Source organism: Microtus ochrogaster, unplaced genomic scaffold (genome assembly GCF_000317375.1).
Source record: "Microtus ochrogaster isolate Prairie Vole_2 unplaced genomic scaffold, MicOch1.0 UNK44, whole genome shotgun sequence".
Classification (NCBI taxonomy): Eukaryota; Metazoa; Chordata; class Mammalia; order Rodentia; family Cricetidae; genus Microtus; species Microtus ochrogaster.
In genome coordinates, this window is record NW_004949142.1 from 340,534 (window position 1) to 359,806 (window position 19,273).

The 19,273-nt window shown below is 45.7% G+C and overlaps 1 protein-coding gene across 2 annotated transcripts in view; it reads right to left on the reverse strand.

The window, feature by feature from the left end:
* The window catches only part of Stat5b (signal transducer and activator of transcription 5B), a 71,029-nt gene that overhangs the window by 36,208 nt on the left and 15,548 nt on the right, over window positions 1-19,273 (reverse strand). The window contains exon 1 of one of the 2 annotated variants that reach the window (XM_005369028.3): window positions 5,705-6,071. The exons of the other annotated variant lie outside the window; for it this stretch is intronic. The gene's annotated coding sequence lies outside the window, so the exon portion shown is untranslated. Of the gene's footprint in view, window positions 1-5,704; window positions 6,072-19,273 lie in introns of those variants that run through there. 2 annotated transcript variants of the gene reach the window in all.

The window sequence follows — 19,273 nt, forward strand, 5'->3', positions numbered from 1 at the left end:
GGAGGACAAAGGTGACATAAGAATAGATATTCTTAAGTGCACACAAACACACACACACGATTCCATCCATGGAGGACAAAGGTGACATGAGAAGGCTTATGTGCACATACATGCGCACACACACACACAGATTCCATGGAATGTCTGCTGTAGGCAAACGCAAAGAGACAAAACTAGTAAGGTCATACTGTTGGGAGTGATGAAATGCATTAGGGTTGGACATTGGTTCTGGTGGTACAACACCTACAGGACAGTGAATCCTGGGCCTCTTAGAAGGGCAGTGGGGCAAGTGAGAAGCCTTGCAGGTACGAGCATTGTCATACAAATCTGATGACCTGAGTCTGACCCCTAGAACCCATAGCAGGATGAAGAGCAAATACCCAAAAGCTGTCCTCTGACCCCCACAAGCATGCCATGGCAGACACGTCCACAAACACTTCACATCAAGCACACACACACACACACACACACACACACACACACACACACACATCATCATCATCATCATCACATCAAATACACACACACACAAACATTAACATTCACAAAACATCACATCATACATGCACATTTACAAACACATATCAAATACACATACACACACAATTACACACATAAAACAAAAAAGGTGGATTTTATGATATGTATTCTATTTCAATAAGGCTGTTATTGAAAAAGAGGCAAAAACCAGGCATGGTGGCATACACCTCTAATCCCAGCACCAAGATGCAGAGGCAGGCAGATCTTTTTCAGTTAGAGGCCAGTCTGATCTACATAGCAAGCTCTAGGCCAGCCTGGGCTACATAGGAAGAATCTATTAAAAGATAAAATAAAATAAAATAGAGACAGAAGTAGAATAGTTGACCCCACCTGTTTGAGATGTGCCCTGCCACCACGGCCCCACAGTGCCGTGTCCTCAGGACTGTAGTGAGTTGTCATGCTACTTTTTGTTCTTTTCCACATGTTGTCATACTTCAAAATTTAAAGAGAAAGAAGAAAACAGAATGAGAAACCTAATATCGGGAGACTGATTTTGGCAAAGGCTAGGGCCAGTTGGCAGATGAACTAGGTGTATAAACATTGTTTCTGATCTGAAAAGTTCAAGGCAAGAAGCCAGCATTGCAAACTGCTAACCTCCCAGCACCCACTGATAACTGAGGGACCCTTGGAGGAGTATAAAGGGCCAGGTCCCTGGTCACGTTGATGACCTCACTGTCAATATCAACATTATTACTGCGTTAGGTGGTGATGAGAGACAGAGATTATTAAATGCAGCGGTAGAGGGTTGAGATTGTGTTCATACTGGCCTGACATCAAGCAAAGTTAGAGTAAAATGACATCTAAAAGTAGGTCAATACCAGACCCACTGCCCTTTAAAAAACAAAACAAAAACTAAACGCTGGTTTATAAGCAACCAGAAAGGTAATTCTCTTTTAGAAAAAAAATCATTACCCAGACGGTAAGGGAACAGGAGTAAATGTGTTTGGCCCACAAAGAAACAAGAAATACTTTACCCAGGCAACACAGATAATAACATTCTGGGCAGACAACCAGTCACAAATCTTCACATCGCAGCCCAGTTAGCACATGTCACTTTGGGAAGAAGAGAGGTAGTGCAGGGAAGGGACAGGAAGGGAAAGGAGGAGGGAGCTACTTGCTAAGGGCAGAAGGTTAGCCCACATCGGCAGGTTCTTCTATCTTTAAACTTCTCACCTAGATACACCTTGTGTTTATATTGCAATGTGCATAACCTCAAGAATAGAATGGGCTCGGCTGGGGAGACGGCTCAGTTGGTAAAGCCCTGACTATGCTGTCACTAGGGTGTGAGTTCAATCCCCAGGAACCAAGAAAAAAGATGGCCGTGCTTGTAATCCCAGGTCTGGGAAGAAGGTTAGGAGGGTCTCTGGAGCTGGCTGGCTAGTCTAGCCCAGCTGGTGAGCTTCTGGTTCACTGAGATTCCCTGTCTCAAAAAGATAGACTGGAGAGCAATTGAGGAAGACACCCAGCTTTGACCTCTGACCACCATCCATGTGCACACACAGGGCAGACCCAGAAAAGGAGCATTGTCGCTGCTTAGGCCACGGGTGCTGCCAAGTCTCTGAAAACAGGATGTTCACGCAGTTCCATGCTTCTCACTATTCACAAAATGAAAAGGAAGCTGGAGACACAGCACAGCTAGGTAGTGAGCACTCTGGCCTAGAATTCACAAAACCCTGCAATCAATTTTCTGAACTTCCAAAAACAAAGAGTTACAAAAAAAAAAACAAACCCAAAAAGCAAAAAAAAAAAAAAAAAACATCAGCAGGTGAATCTGGTGGATAGTGCACTAACAATCACAACTATCAGGCCAAATGGCACTATACATCTGGATATATATATATGGACAGGTTTGGCACGTTGAGAAGAAAAAACAACCTAAATTACAAGGAATCTGGAAGAAACAATCAACAGTGCTGGCCTCTGCTGCACACATACACTGGGACAATAGGGATGACTGGCGTGGCCCCTGCACAAAGATGACAGAACGCACAGGAAGCACGGCTGTGTTTCCCAGGACTTCCCAGATGGGAAACAGAGTGCAGCACTGGGGGCTGCTCTGCTGGAGAGATGTGAATAGTAACCGCAACTAAACTATACACCTTAAGGAAAAATAAACAATCAAGATCCAGACAAATTCCCCCCAAATCCAAACTGTAAACTCTAAGGAAGGGGGGCAGGGAGCAACAGAGCAGAATTGGTTTTAGAGACATGACAGCCAAGAGCTCATTAAAAGCAGACATAGGGTGGAGAGATGGCCCAGCAGTTAACATGCTTATGGCCAAGCTTGATGACCTGAGTTCAAGTCCCACGACCCACATGGCAAAAGCACCAACTCCAGCAGGTTGTTCTTTGATCTCTGTATGTGAACTCCCTTACACACATACACACGTGCACACACAGATAGATAGATAGATTAGATACATAGATGTAAGGTTTTTGTTTGTTTGCTTTTTAAGCAGAAACATGGCTTTAAAAGACATTATTGAGACAATTACGGAAAGTTACATACTGCCTATATATTGGATATTATTGTGTCTTGTGTGGCCTTAAATTGGCTGTACAGCAGAGGATAACCTTGAACTTCTGCTTCTCTTACCTCTGCCTCCTGAATGCTGGGAATACAGGCATGGGTCACCACACCTGGTTTATGCATTGGCGAAGACCCAACCTAGGGTCTTGTCATGCTAGGCAGGTGCTTGACTGTCTGAGCACATCCCAGCCTTCGAGTCAGGGGTAAAGGTTTTGAGAGTGACGCGGTGTTGAGGTTGTGCTAGAAGGTGCCTTAGTTCTCAGTGGCATGTTCTCCAGCCTCTACGGCTAAGGGGTCATGAAGTCGGTGTCTTAGCCGTCAGAGAAGGGAAGCGTGGTGTGGGGGGTGAAAACACAGGCGTGCCGACACAGCTGTTGCTCACTGTTCTGTTTTTTCAACATCCTAGGACTGTAACTTTGTAAATACTTTCAAAATCAGAATTAAGGGCAAAAAAAAATCAAAAGAGAGAAACAAAGCAATAGACTGCTAACTGGTGTCTCCTCTGGCACAGGTCCTGAGTGGCACTGAAGGTCTGGACTTTTCAGCCTGTGTGTTGTGGGCAGTAGGGTGCCAGCATCCTTGCCTATGGATTACTATCTCCAGTCCAAAATCTAACAAGCAACTTGTTATTATAAAAGAATTACCATTATAGAAGAATTACCACTGTACCATTTTCCAGATGACTGCAAGCATTTGCTGGAGCCCATAAATAATGACATTTGCATTACAGAAAATAAGAAACATGTTCCCAATATTTTCTACATTAAAATTCATAGCCTCTCTCTTCCCACTGAGAATTGCAGTACTGTTTCCACTTAGCAAAATTTTTCTTTGAAGAGTGTTTTGTTCTAGGCCAGCTCTTGAGGACAACCACTAGTTAAAGAGTACAAGCTATGATGGGAGAAACTGGAAATAACACAGACGGAGGGACTGGGAAAGCCATAGCGCATTAGCCTGATGGAATGACACACGTTCATCTGAACCACGGATAGAGGCAACCATGCTGAAACACAAGCACCATGTCAACACATCTCTGGGGATTGAGACAAAAATGTGGTAAAAGTGTGTGCAGAAGGCATGCTGAAGACCCACTAGAGAACGGTCTCAAGGAATGTACGCCTTTACACTTAGGCAAGGTGTTCTCATCCTTTTCTGTAGTTATTAAATGGTGTTTAAAACGTGAGAACTTGGGAGTGTGTTCTACCATGACAGAGGCCATAGGTTTGATTCCCATCCCCTGTTACAAACTAAACGAGTTTTCAAAATATAACATGTAAAATATAAAATTAGTAACAATAGACAATCACTAATGACCATCCCATGGAAACCAAATTTAAAAGGGTACGCAAAGACGGCCAGGCTAGACAGCACACGCAGTGGTACCAGCCCTTGGAAGTCAGGTGGGGATAGCAAAGACAGCCAGGCTGGACAGCACATGCAGTGGTACCAGCCCTTGGATGTCTGAGGTGGGAATTTCAAGTTCAAGTCCAGCCTGAATTGCACAGTGGGTCCCTATGACAAACAAAGACACACACACAGACACACAGACACAGGGAGGGGGCTAGAGAAAGGGGCTCCATAGTTAGAAGGGCCTGCTGTGAAATAGTGAGACCGGAGCTCAGATCTCAGTACCCATGCAACAAACTTGACAAAAGCACATAAAACTATGTACATACACACATATTCATACATTCATTAATTAATTAGCTTTTTGCTAATTGTTTGTTTGGGTTTTTGTTTGTTGGTTTTTGGTTTTTTGAGACAGCGTTTTTCTTTGTAACAGCCCTGGCTGTTCCTGGAACTCACTTTGTAGACCAAGCTGGCCTCGAATTCACAGAGATCCGCCTGCCCCTGCCACTTGAGTGCTGGGATTAGAGGCGTGCACCACCACCCCCGGCTCTTAATGAATTAGTTTTTTTTAAAGACATAGGAAGAGAACATTTCCTGACATGTGAGTGTCCAGGTTATGGTACTGTCTTACAAACGAGATAGCCTTGATTTAAGTAGGACATGAAACAGTAGAACTTTAGTCATAGAATATTTCTTTAGAGGAATGCAATACTATCACTTTCAGATACTTAGCAACTTAATATGTTTTTCAAGCAGTGGGTCAAGACTATTAATGGCTAAGATTAATGTGGAACTGACGTCTATTTATATGTACCGTCGGCTCCCTTTTCACCTTTGCATAACCAAAAAACTTACAGCAACTGTAGCCAGAACGAAAGCCGCAGAAAACCATGCACAACCGTACCAAAATTCCTTCTATCACGTGAATCCCACACCTGCCCACAGCTGCCCCGTATGATGGCCCTGGATAGTGCAGAGGAACGACTCGAGGCCCCTGGAAAGCTGCTGGGATAAGATGAGGCGCAAGAAAACCTCAGCTGTTAGCGCCTCCCCTGAAGCTGTCAGAACTGGGAGAAACTTGCCTGCTGGGCTGCCATTGACTTGGTTTGCACCAGGAACCTATACGTAGCCCAGCCTGGACTGAAACAAACCCCCTGCCTCAGCCTCCTAAGTGTCAGTATTGCAAGAGTGCACCCCATTTCAATGTTAACCCCACTCAATTATTTCGGCCCCAACAGTCCATCTAGGAAACAGACTGAGAAGACATTGGAAAAGCGCACCTACCTACTGAGCCAAATGCAGGTTCGGGTTGCTGTGTTGCGCACATTTACACGAATTACCATCCATTTTTATTCTGGGTCACAGACATGACATTTGAATTAGAGCTTCTTGCTTAGAAAATTAAAATGTTTCCTGCCAGGAAACAAATGGTTACAGGAAAAAGTGGTTATCCAGGTAGAAGACTCAGTGCCGCTCTCAGGACACGGAATGATGAGCCGAGCTGAAATTGTAAGTTGTCCACTTTCACTACCTCACTAGCGTTGGGACTCTGCCACCGAACGGAATCACTTTTGCTACAACCACTTTTCTGGAAACAGATCTTCTCTCACTATGCGGCGACTAACACATCTAAACATAGCTCAGCACCGTGAACAAGGGCTATGCAGGGGCCCCTGCTCCTAACGGCTTGTGCCTTCGGCAGCCGGGCTGGAGGCAGAACTCCCTCTACGCTCGTTCACTGCTCACCGGGTGCGATGGTACAGGAAGAAGCAAAGAGCAGCGATTTCCTTCCAAAAGGTCAGCTGCTTCAGACAGACCAAACAGAAAGCTGTAAGTTCTCGCCAACTTCCCCTCTGAAGCTAGTACGCAATCACATTTTGTTTCCAGTAAGGCTCCCAAGAAAAACAAGCAACTGGAGACCCAGAATCTCTGCCACTGAAGGGTCTTGGCTGCCTGCGTCAAAGGCAGGAAGAACATGAGGCCCCGTGCTTTCTAAACAGCAAGGGAACCGTTAAGAACCGCCAGCTTCAAAGTGAGATCATACTTGGGAGGAGGTGGGGGAAGGTCAGGAACCATCTCAGATTTTAATTGTTTGTTTATTTTGTACGTTATATGTGTGGCACATGCTTGCCATGGCATATGTGTGGCAGTCAGAGGGCAGAGTCTGTTCTCTCCATCCACCATTTGGGTCCTGGCAGTCAGACTTGGATCCTCAGGCTCGGTGGCAAATGCCTTTACCCACTGAGTCACCATGCTGGTGTCCTCATTCCCATATTTTACATGAATATTCCAGAAGTCTCTATCTAAAAATATGATAGTAATCTGGTGATAAGAGTTACAGTGACATTTAAACTCTCTAACTGATTAACAAAAATAAAATGTCAAGGCTGGACGGTTGTGGCACACGTCTTTAATCCCAGCACTAGGGAGGCAGAGGCAGGTGGCTCCCAGTGAGTTCGAGGCCAGCCTGGTCTACAAAGTGAGTTCTAGGACATTCAGGGCTACACAGAGAAACCCTGTCTCGAAAAACAAAACAAATCAAAAACAACAATAACGACAACAACAATAAAAACAAAATGTCAGTCTTTTCTCAAACTAAAGTCAGAACAGTGATGGGACTGGAGAGATGGCTCAGTGGATAACAGCACTGGTCGCCCTTCCAGATGACCTGGTTTCAATTCCCAGCACACAGCTCATAACAACCTATAACTCCAGTTCTAGGAGGTCTGACACCCTCATACAGACACAGATGCAGGCAAACACCAATGTATGTAAAATAAAAATAATAAACCATTTAAAAATTAAAATGAAACAAACAAAAATCCAGCCATCCCTATGCCCAGCATGCGCTCAATGCTAAAAGCCCAGAGGCCACAGAGAAAGACACACCGCTTCTGAGAGTAGACAAGGAGAAAAGACCAGGAAACTGATGAACAAGAGAGGTTTAAAATCTTCTTCAGATTGTAATTCCAAATGCTTAAAATGACACAGAAGATTTTAGAGCCCCCCGCACTGCATTATACTCTGGCACAGACTTCTGTACGGAACAAGGGCACCAGACTTCAGGAGATCTGCACTCAGTTCTCTCCAGGCTGCGACACGACATCCTTTCAAGTACGAGAGAGGAGAAGGAAGAAAATGAAGGTTTTAAAGGTTTGCTCAAGCAGATCAGTTTCTGCCCTTAACTATCTACGTATGTCTTCCGAGAAAATGTGATGGGCTAGACTGGGGAGATAGCTCAGTTGGTAAAGAACTTGGCTAGACCTGAGTTCAAATTCCTAGAACCCACAGTCGTGAATGTTTCTAATTCTTGCAATGGCAAGATGGCAGACACAGGGTTGCTGGCCAGATAATATAGCCTACTTTGATTTCAGGCCAGTGAGAGACCCTGACAAACAGAGAAGGTGTCTGAGGAACGACACATGAAACTGTCTTCTGACTTCCACACACATAAACACACACACACACACACACACACACACACACACACACACGAAAAGAGAAAAGACGTGATGAGTCCCTCTGACAGGCTCACAGCATACCATCAGCTCCGTGTGGTTTCTAACTACTTTCTTTCAGGTTGTGGTGGCAATAGAGACAGCAGCCTCTTCGTGGGAGGCACTCTTCTACAGAAGCCTGGCTTTGATGATCCAGCGAGCTTAACCCAAGCCTCAGAACACCGGGCAGGAGATGAAGACAACTGAGGGCTCCTGGGTAAAAAACTTGTTACATAGGCTAAATTAAGCTACATGCTGGAAACTATTTCATGTTGACACAAAGTAAGCTACTTAATTTCCTCTCCTTGTCTGCTTCACAGCGGGGCTGGCGGGCAGCGGAGAAGGGGATCCAGGAGCCAACAGTGGTCGGAGAGGCAGAAGGAATGATTACAAAGCTGTCGCCACACACCATGCACACCTGCGCACTCCGCATGTGCCCTGGATAAGTCTCACAAGGACACCTGGGTCTCTCTAGCGGTGTCACTGTGTTACAGATGAGGCAACAGGCTTAAGAGTTAGGGACTCTCAAGGGCCCAAAGAGGCTTCTCATCTTCAAAGAGCCCAGCCATACCACTTTGCTTATTAAAAATCTTCGCTTAATTAATGACCACTGAGATGAGTCAGTGGGTAAAGGCACTCGCAGTCAATCCTGACAACCTGAGTTTGATTCCTGGCACCCTCATGGTGGGAACAGGGAACAGTTTGTTCTTGCGGGAGTTCTTTGACATTCACACCTACACTGTGCATGGACACACATACACAAAGGATTTTTTAAGTTAAAAATCTTCATTTAGCCAAAGTAGCTCTTTCTGAAGCATACCTCTGTTCTGCGGCTGCCTTAGACTAGAAGCTACAGAAGAAACCATTACAGAGTGCAACTTCCAAACAGACACAACCCCAAAGTAAGGTCCCTCCATGCCCCCACCTACACCTTTCCTTCATACTGGGTTTCTCTGTATAGTCCTGGCTGTCCTGGAACTCGCTCTGTAGTTCTGGTTCCAGGACAGGATCCAAAGCTACAGAGAAACCCTGTCTCGAATAACCAAAAAAAAAAAAAAAAAAAAGGCACACCATTCTGCCCATTCCAACCATGAGTGTCAGGAGCGAGGCTGCAGCCTTAAAGGAAAGTTCGTGGCTGGCCTCGAACTCAGGGATCTGCCTGCCTCTGTCACCTCACGGCTTAAAAGAAAGCTTTAAATCAGGGTCCTTCTGGAAGCCTTCAAGCACAAGCAGAAGAAGCCACAGGAGGGCTTGGTGGTTATCTTCATCATTCTGAACCAATCAGAAGTTAGTTAAAAGCCTGAGGTTGGAAAGAGGAGCAAGAGGAGGACCATCCTGGGAATGGGTGCTTTCCTTTAAGGCTGGAGCCTTGCTCCTGACACTCATGGTTGGAATGGGCAGTGTGGTGTGCCTTTTTTTTTTTTTTTTTTTTGGTTATTCGAGACAGGGTTTCTTGTAGCTTTGGATCCTGTCCTGGAACTAGCTCTGTAGACCAGGCTGGCCTCGAACTCACAGACCCGCCTGCCTCTGCCCCCGAGTGCTGGGATTAAAGGCGTGCACCACCGCCGCCCAACGAGGTGTGTCTTGTGAGAAGCAATTGGGGGGGCAGGAGAGATGGCTCAGTGGTTAAGAGCGCTTCTGCTCTTCCAGAGAAGCCAGATTCAATTCCCAGAGTCCACATGGAAGCTCACAACTGTCTGTAACTCCAATTCCAGGGGATTTGACACCGTCACACAGATATACATACAGACAAAACATAAAAATCAGCCAATCATTCAAAGCAATTAGGACGCCAGCTGTGCTGTTTCGTCACCAGCAACACTAATCATGGTCGTGCTAAACTCTGGCTTTTTTGAAGGAATAATGTCACTCATGCCAATGGGAAAACAAGCCATCAACCACCCCAGGGGGCAGAATAGGAGGGCTGGTGGAGGAGGCTGAAGTTGGGTGTCACCAGGGAGGCTGGTCACAACAGCATTCATTTACTGGAGTGAGTAAGTTCCTGTGCTCGGAAATACTAATTGGAAGATGCAGAAATAACTGTGTTGCTACATCAGTGTGCTTTAAATGTTAGTCGAGTGCCAGGAATCCTCAGGGTTCACCAAGCTATGCTACAAAGAAGCAGGCAGTGAAAGAGAACTTGTATTTTACCATATGCGTGACATGTTAAGGGGGACATCGAGGACAAGGACGCCTGGCAATCCCAAAGCTCCTAAGAAGGCCCCCTTTATACTTTCACACCTTAGTGAGAAACACAAACACGGCAATACCTGTGTGCTGTGTCTTTCATCAGTTCGATCACCTTGTTATTAAAGGACAGACTGCATTAGCTCTCTAGAGTTACAACTTAACTTGCGCTCTGCTTGGTACACGGTAGGTATTTGGTAATCAAGTATTACATATAATTTCAGTGGCTCTCCATGTCACAAAGGGAACCAAATTGGGAGAAATAGATGGTGGGCCAGTTATTTCAGTCAATGTGTTATTTTTAACACATTATTTGAATCCTTATTACAGGAGTAACGGGAGTGAATCACATTTTATAGAAACCATGACGGAGGTTTTGACTCATGGATGGTGTTAATCAACAGCTGAGCCATCCATAAATATCGTGACAAGCTTGTAAAATAGAGCTCGGTCCTCACTACAGTGACTCCAAAGAGAAGAATGACAAAGGGCTGTGACAACCCTGATCTGAGCTTGAAGTTCAAGAAAAAAAAAAACCTTTATTTCCATGTGAACGACACCGTTTCCTTCACCGACACTTCAGGAAGAAGGCTGAACATAAATGGAAGGCACAGCGCTCACCAACAGCACCAGGGCACTCCTTCAGCTGCCATGCTTGCCACTAAATACCACCTAGAAAGATTTATCACTATGTCAGAACAACATGATGCGGTCTGACATCCCCAAGGCAGGGTAAGGTTAGGAGGGTGACTCAGGGCTCCCAACGTCAGCAACACACACAGAACCAATGCTACTCTTTATCTCCCCGGAGTTCTTCAACTGTAGGACACAATGCCAGCTCAAGATGATATTTCAGTAGAAATAGCCACCTTTGACTACAGACGCTTTCCAAATGTGAGATGTATTTTCATGGAGCATGACAAACTTAGCTATGGATGTCCCCTGTCCCTGCCAAAAATGACAAGCTGCTTGCTCAAAAGCTGTCACCAATTAGCTGCTGCTGTAAAGAACACCAAAGGAAGTGCCAATAAAAGCATATTGAACTGAAAGGAGGCCCCATAACAAGGATGGAAACAGAACCTACTGTGGCTGGTAAACTTTATACACACAGTCAATCTAAATCTGGGAGAAGTGGGGGTAGGGTAATAACGGCTATTGATGCCAGTTCCTCTTTAAACAGGAAGGGTGGAAGCATGCTCCCAGGGTACCGGTACCATTGAGCTCAGCACTGTTGTCACCTTTCCAGGATGACCTGAGCTCGGGGTAAGTCTTCACCTTTGGGTTCTCCGTCTCTGGTACATTAGCATCTGTGTCTGTACACCCATCAATATGAAATTCTAAAAGTGCTTTTCACGTTCTATTGGCTTCAGTTTAAACATTGATGGCTCTGGGCTGACCTGCTGACCTCATGTTTTACAGGTTGAGAAAAGGAATCAAGGGAAGCAGTAGGGATCCACCTGATGCAAATGAGCCAAGGGCACGGGGAAGAAAGCACCAGAGCACAGCCGATGCTCAGCGCTTTAAGATTGTAGAGCCAGGGGTCCAGAGCACTCATTGCTTTTGCAGAGGACCTGGGTTCAATTCTCAGCATCTACATTCTGGCTCACAACCATCTTAACTCCAGTTCCAGGGATCCCATGCCCCCTTCTGACCTCCATGGACACCAGGTACACATACAAATGTTTGGGTAAAAACCATGTGTTCACATACAATTAAATAGATCTGAAGAAAAAGAGTCCAGAGCCCCAGGCTGAGGAGATAGCTTCCTGCTCAAAAGTCTTCACTGCACAAGCACAAGGACCTGGGTTCGATTCCCAGCATCCATGTAAAAAGCCATGCTTAGAATGCCAGTCATGGGACCTCAAGTGGACAAAGGTGGGCCCCTGAGGCTTTGTGGTCAGCAAGCCTAGCCTGATCGGTGCCACTAAGAGACTCTGTCTCAATAAACAAGATGGGAACTGGGAGCTGACTCAATGGTTAGTGTTTGCCACACAACAGTGAGAACCTGAGTTCAAATCCCCAAAACCTACATAAATTAGTATTTAGCCCATTTAGTCCAGTGGGCATAAGAGTCACCTGTCGTTCTATCCCTGGGAGCTGGTCAGCGAGACAAGCTGTATATGCAAGCTCTGTGTTTAACTGAGAGATCCTGTCTCAGTGGTTAAGACGGAAGGACAATCAAGGATGATTCTTGACATTAACCTCAGGTCTTATATACACATAATATAAACATACATATATAAATGCATACACATACATACACATGCACACACACGCAGGAACACAGGAAGAAGGCAAAAAGGTGGATAGCTCTTGAGGAACAGCTGCGATTGACCTCTGACCTCCACACATGCACTCGAGAGCACACGCACACACACATACAAACACACGCACCTGTACATAAGCATGTATGCACACACACACACACACACACACACACACACACACACACGAGTTCAGGACCAGAAGCTGATTCTGATTCCCAGTGGTGGAGGACCAGCCTAGCAGGCACAAGGCTCTGAGCTCTATTCCCAGAGAAAAGATTCTCTCTGAAAGCTATTGTTCTTTCTTTCCTGAGTCAGGGTCTCATGTAGCACAGGGTGGCGTATAACGTGCTATGTACTGAAGGCTGGTCTTGAACTCCTGACCCTCCTACCTCCATTCCTGAGTGCAGGGGTTATCATATTTGGCACACAGCTAGCTTTTCAGATCATTTTCTGAGGCCATCTCTCCTTCTCTCCGTGTTCCTACCATCCACGTCAATATACATATCTCTTATTTCAGCAAGTACTTCCTGTCTTTTGAAACCATTATAGATATTCCTGCCTTTGTTTTCATGTTCGGAATGCTCCACTTCTCTCTCTTTTCAGGTGGGCTGCAGACAGCTATGACCAAGTTCATTTCTATTTGAACCCTTAGGGTCAGATTGTCTCTGTACCAACTACTTCAAAATGGGAATGATGGAGAAAGAAAAGGGGAAGGGAAGAAGGGAGGGAAAGAGAGGGACAGAAAAGGGGAGGGAAGGGAGGAAGGAACATAGAATAAAAATGGGGGAGACAACAAGCATAGCCATGTGACTTCAGAGTGGAGCCACCATCAAAGCCTCTCCTGTGGCTGAGACCCCCTGTGTGGAGAATGTCTAAATATCTGTATGAGCAATTACATCAATGTACCAGTAATTTTCCAGTCCATAATCAAGTTTAAAGAAGAACAGTTTGTTTTATGAAACATGGAGAAAGATTAATCTCCCACATTACTGTCAGTGCAGGCTTATCAGCAAGACTTGGAGGAGATAAGCCTGCAGACATCCTGATTAGGAATCCCATCTTCAAAGGCTTAATACCCCCCTAGTGGTATGCCACAAACTGTCGCCTTACTGTGTATGCATCACTGCCTAGGTCTGGGCAGATTCCCAGGGAGGACAGGACTGCCAGGTCCCCAGAGAGAGGAGGAGAGGGTGGCAGTGACAGAGACAATTACTGTTTGAGTCCACTCCTGTGAGGTACACGCAAGAGTCCAATTCATGCAGACGGTAGACTGGTGGCGGCAGGGGTGAGGGGCAGATGGAGAGTTATTCTTTAACGAACAGTTTTTGTTTTAGATGACAGGGCGATTGCACAACTTGCGTGTCCTTAGTGCCACTGAACTATACACTTGAAAAATGATTAAAGTCAGGGGTGGGGGTGGGGAAGCTTGTTGACCGCTAGCCTCGCACATGGGAGGCCTTGGGTCCCATGCCCAGTACAGAGCAGTCTCCTTGGGTCTGCCAAAAAAATTAATAGCATGTTTTATTAAGTGTTTTTACAATTTTTAAATCAAGGCAACGTTTATTTAATAAACACACACTCCTCCCAGCTTTAACACTGAAACATAAAGTAAGCCAAGTTGCATTTCTGTCTCTTTCCTTTCTTCCACAGAAAAGGGCGAGTCTTCCTCAGAGTTGACGCTCTCTGGATATCCCAGCTATGCTGAGATTGACGGGGGAATAAAGGGAATCAAGGTGTCCCACCATCAATCAGTGGTGACCCATCCCAGAAGAGCATGCCTTCAGTAGACAGGACTGCAGCGAACCTCTCACAGGAAAAGCAAGCATTAGCTGGGCTCCTATGACATGCCAGTGGGCTCAGTTCTAGATACCAACACAGTGATGGCCATTCCCCAAACCTGGACTCCAGAATCCCATATTAAATGCTTGGAAGTTGTTACATATACTTCAATTGTGCCTCTGGTATATTTACTGGTTTTGTTTTCCATTTTCTTCTGTTTCTATGGTGGGGGAGAATATATGACCTGATTGTAAAATTTTATAGGTGAGCAATATAATGTGTGTATCCAAACCAATATTTGAAAAATAGTTTCAAAAGTCTGTCATAAACATCAGATCAATGGGGATTCCTGACTTTTGGGAAGCCTCAAATGTGTGAAAGCAATTTCCGATAAAATCAGGACATCTGCCCGCTAATGCCAAAAGATGATCATCTTTCTGTGCCAAACAAAATGGGGTCAGGCAAGGACAGCACGGGGGAGAATGTGTCCAGTCCTTTTCTATGATGCAGTTTTCCTAACGGGGGAATTTGTCACAATCAAACCAAATCTTCTTTCAAAGAGGATCTTCGGGTTAATCTCCACAAAGCACAGAAGTACCAAGCATGGAGTTAAATCCACGGGACTGAAGGTCCTCCACGCAATGGAATCAGTACAAGGTGGCAGGTAGTTTCTTCTCCTCACAGAATAAGATGCAGGTCAAACGCTAGTATACTAACACACAAGCGTCATCACGATGAAAGCATGCATGTAACAAAAATACTCGGGCTATTTGCAAACAACGACTTGCTTCCTAATTCAGTGCTGCTGTGGAATCACCACAATAAACCTCAACACAAAAGAAACCGCTGCCTCAGGCCATGACAACTTTCACAGGCTTCTACATTCCCACCTTTCAGGAAGTTTACAATCTACATTATGCTGTGATGATAGATTTAAAAGGTGCTTTTCCCATTTGTGGAAATCATCCCTTGTTATTTAGTACTAATTTATTCTTTTGTTTGTGTCTGGGGAGTGTACACGCCACAGCACCCATGTAAAGTCTGCAGAAAACTAGAGAGAGTTGGTTGCCTTTCTACCTGATGTGGGTTCTGGGGCTTGAACTCAGGGAGAGAAGCTTGGAAGCAGGCGCCTTTGCCAGCTGAGCCATCTCTCCAGTTATATCCCTCATTTTTTCTTCTTTTTTTTTTTCAAGATAGAGTTTCTCTGTGTAGCCCTGGCTATCCTGAAACTCAGAGATCCACCTGTGTCTGCCTCCTGTTTGCTGGGATTAAAGGAGTGCTCCATCACCACCCTGCCCATAGCTCATTTCTTATGGAGAAATAAATCACATTTACTATGTTGCATCAAGAGATTTTCAATATTATGATGACTTAATTTGGCACCATATTAAAATAAACAGCAGCTTAAATCTTACCTTGTAGTAAAAGCTAATGAGAATTTTATTTGACATTATAATTGTCGACAAATTTGGCTTAGATATGAGTCCTCATTCAAATGACACATAAGTTCTATACATTTCTTCAGAGGATCCTTTCAGACTGAGGGAATCTAAAAAAAAAACCAGTTAGGACAAACAACGTAGGTACAGATTGGAGGCACATGCCTGCAACCCCAGGACTTGGGAGACAGAGGCAGAAAAAAAGTTCACAGGTTCAGGGTAAGCTTGAGTTGTATAGTGAGACTCAATCTCAAAAACAAAATTAAAACAACTATGCCAAGCAGGAGGGGGGGCTGAGAGACGGAGAAGGCAGGGCTCGGGCATGAGCATGTCTCTGCAGTGGGCCCTGAAGCTCTCTGATTGGGTCCTCATACCTGCCTGGAGACAGCAACTATCTGCTCCCCAGACTAAAGCAACCATGGGCGAGATAACTAGAGAAAAGCAATTCTTCATCTGTAACTAGATGTCAAGTTTCAGGAATGAGCTTTTACGGCATTGTTTTATTACTGGGTATATACGTGATGGGCGTGAGGATGCTTGGGCCACAGCACACTTGTGGCCATCAGAGGACAACTGTGGGAGTTAGCCCTCTCCTTCCACCTTCACATGGATTTCAGGGATGGAACTCGGGTCTTCACACTTCATCAGCGAGCACCTTTTACTGGCTGAGCCATCTTGCCAGCCCTTTAAGCATCAACTTTGTGTCTCTCATGAATTGAAGCTGAGTTCAAAACACGAGGACGATTTTGTTTTTCTCAGCAAACTCAGTTTCACAAACACAAGCAAGAAACCAAACCAAAACAATGTACGATACACATCCTGTAATGAAACAAAAATAGCAAAACCCCAGCTGCTTAAAGGCGATTTGAGATCGGGGTACACCTGAAACAGGATGGCTGTTTCAGTCTCAGAGTGTGTGAAGGCTTGTAGCTGGCTAGAGACAGAGGTTGAAGGAACACACCCTGCTCAGCACTTCAATAGAATCACCTGTCCCCTGTGTTCCCCTGCTCCCCTCCCCCACCAGTCTCCTTACAGATGGAACCACACTCCACATTCATCCACACATATGCTCTCTGAAACACGGAGCGTTTCCCCCACCGACATGTTATAAACAGAAGACGGGGGATTCCTAGAGGAAAGCCCGGTGAACCGCTGTTGCTCACAAACTGGCAAAGCCCCATTTACTCTTGACGCTTTTTATTTTATTTTACATTTTAAAAATCTCCCCAGGAAGGGCTGCATCTGTCCCATGGCACGTGTGTGGGGGTCAGTGGTTAATTTTAGGACTAGGTTCACTCCTTCCACTATTGGGCTCTGGGGATCAAGCTCAGCTTGGCCGGCTTGATGGTGATGGCCTTACTTGCTGAGCCCTCTTGCCTGCCCCTTGTTTGTTTGGTTGTTTATAGACAGGCTTTCGCACGTAACTCACATTATCCCATGTGGCTAGCCGTAACTCGTGATTCTCTCGTCTGTCTCCCAGAGCCGGGAGAAGAGGTGGGTGCCATCATGCCCAAGAGTTTTGCTTCTAGAGGACGAGGCACTAGGCCGTGTAGACATGAATATTGGAAATAGGGGAGGACCACCCATACCAGTGTGTGCCCCTTCCCCACACTAACTCAGCTTCTCTGCTCCTAAGAAAGAGGAGGGACCCAGAGCTGGGGAAACACTGTGCAGACACATGAAGCTGAGGTCCTTCCCCAGCATCCACTGGAAAAGCTGGACATGGAGGCACATGCCTGTCATCAGTCCCTGCCCTGGAGAGGCAGAGGCAGGAGGATCACTGGGGTTCGCTGGCCTGCCAGTCCAACAAGATCGGCGAGCTCCAGGTTCAGGAGAGACCCTGTCTCAAAAAATAAGACAGAGAGCAATGAGGACACCTGACATTGACTCTGACCTACATACACACACACATACTAACGAACATGCACACACACACTCACATACACATATGCTCACCTACAGATGCAGAAGGGGGCTGATAGCAGTAGCCTGGAGGATGGGCACAGAGCTTCCACGCAATGGGGACAATAGCTTCCAAACCAGAGTTTAGCTGGGGGTGTCCATGTGTTTTGGGGTGAGAGTTGATGTTCCAGTCCCAAAGGGTAAGAGTTCTTTTATGCACCTACTATTTGTGAGCCAGATGCCATGAGGCAGGAGGCAATCTGTATTTCATCTTACAGTCAGAAATCCCTTATCCTTGGGGGCTGGAGAAATGGCTCAGTGGTTAAGAGCATTGCCTGCTCTTCCAAAGGTCCTGAGTTCAATTCCCAGCAACCACATGGTGGCTCACAGCCATCTGTAATGAGGTCTGGTGCCCTCTTCTGGCCTGCAAACATACATACAGACAAAATATTGTATACATAATAAATAAATAAACATTTAAAAAAAATTAAAAAAAAAAGAAATCCCTTATCCTTGGGAGATGCACTCCAAGACTCCAGAGGATGACTCAGCTCTCAGGACCACACCCTATAATGCACATATCCCATTGGGTATTTTCACTATACACACACCCCTATGGCTACATTTAATTTATATACTAGGCACAATAAGAAATCATCAATTGTCCTCACTAGTTTATTGTCAAACTGACATAAGGTCAAGTTACATCCATAATAGCTTGTATGCAAGCCAGGTGCATGCCTTTAATACCAACACACAGGATGCAGAGGCAGGAGGATCTCTTTCAGATCAAGGCCAACCTGGTCTACAAAGTGAGTTACGGCACAGCTTGGGCTACAAAAAGAAATCCGGTCTCAAAAAATAAAAAAAAAAAAGCTTGTAGGCAAGCCCGTGGGGGCATTTCTTAATTAGAGATTGCTGTGGGGGGCCCTGCCGGTGGTGCCATCCCTGGGCAGGTGGTCCTGGGTTGTGTATGAAAGCAGGTTGAGTAAATCATGGAGAGCAAGTCAGTGTGCAGTGTTTCTCCACAGCCTCTGCGTCAGTTCCTGCCTCCAGCTTCCTGCCCTGACTTCCTTCAATGATGGACAGTGATGTAGAGCTATAAGCCAAAATAAATCCTTTCCTTGCCGAGGTGCTTCTGGTCATGGGGTTCTATCGTGCCAATAGAAACCATTAATAACTAATGAGCTAGAATAACTGTAACAATGCAGTTATGAAAATTAGATGAGTCCTCTCTGAGCTCCTGTGCTCACCATCTCATGTAAGGTCGCCCATGGGACGAGATGATTGTGACCAGTGTAGGCACAGGAGACACATGAAGCTGCTGTGAATGGCTTGCTAAATGCAAGCATGGAGATACTTTCAGACTTTATTTCATGGTGGATACTGGTTAACAGTGACTAGCCTGCAGGTGGCATGTTGCCACAGATACTCTGGATGCAGGATGAGTCAGGTCCAGGTGGACACAACAGCCTGGTGTGAGACCTCGTGATCTTGAGGATGGTGTGAAGTTCAAGATGTCTGAAGACAGACGACAGCTGACTGTGGGGAACAGGAATCTCAGGAGAGCGGAACCGCAGGGAAAGGGGGCTGTTGTAGGGAACGGAATCTCAGGAGAGCGGAACCGCAGGGAAAGGGGGCTGTTGTAGGGAACGGAATCTCAGGAGAGCGGAACCGCAGGTAAAGGGGGCTGTTTTAGGGAACGGAATCTCAGGAGAGCGGAACCGCAGGGAAAGGGGGCTGTTGTAGGGAACGGAATCTCAGGAGAGCGGAACCGCAGGG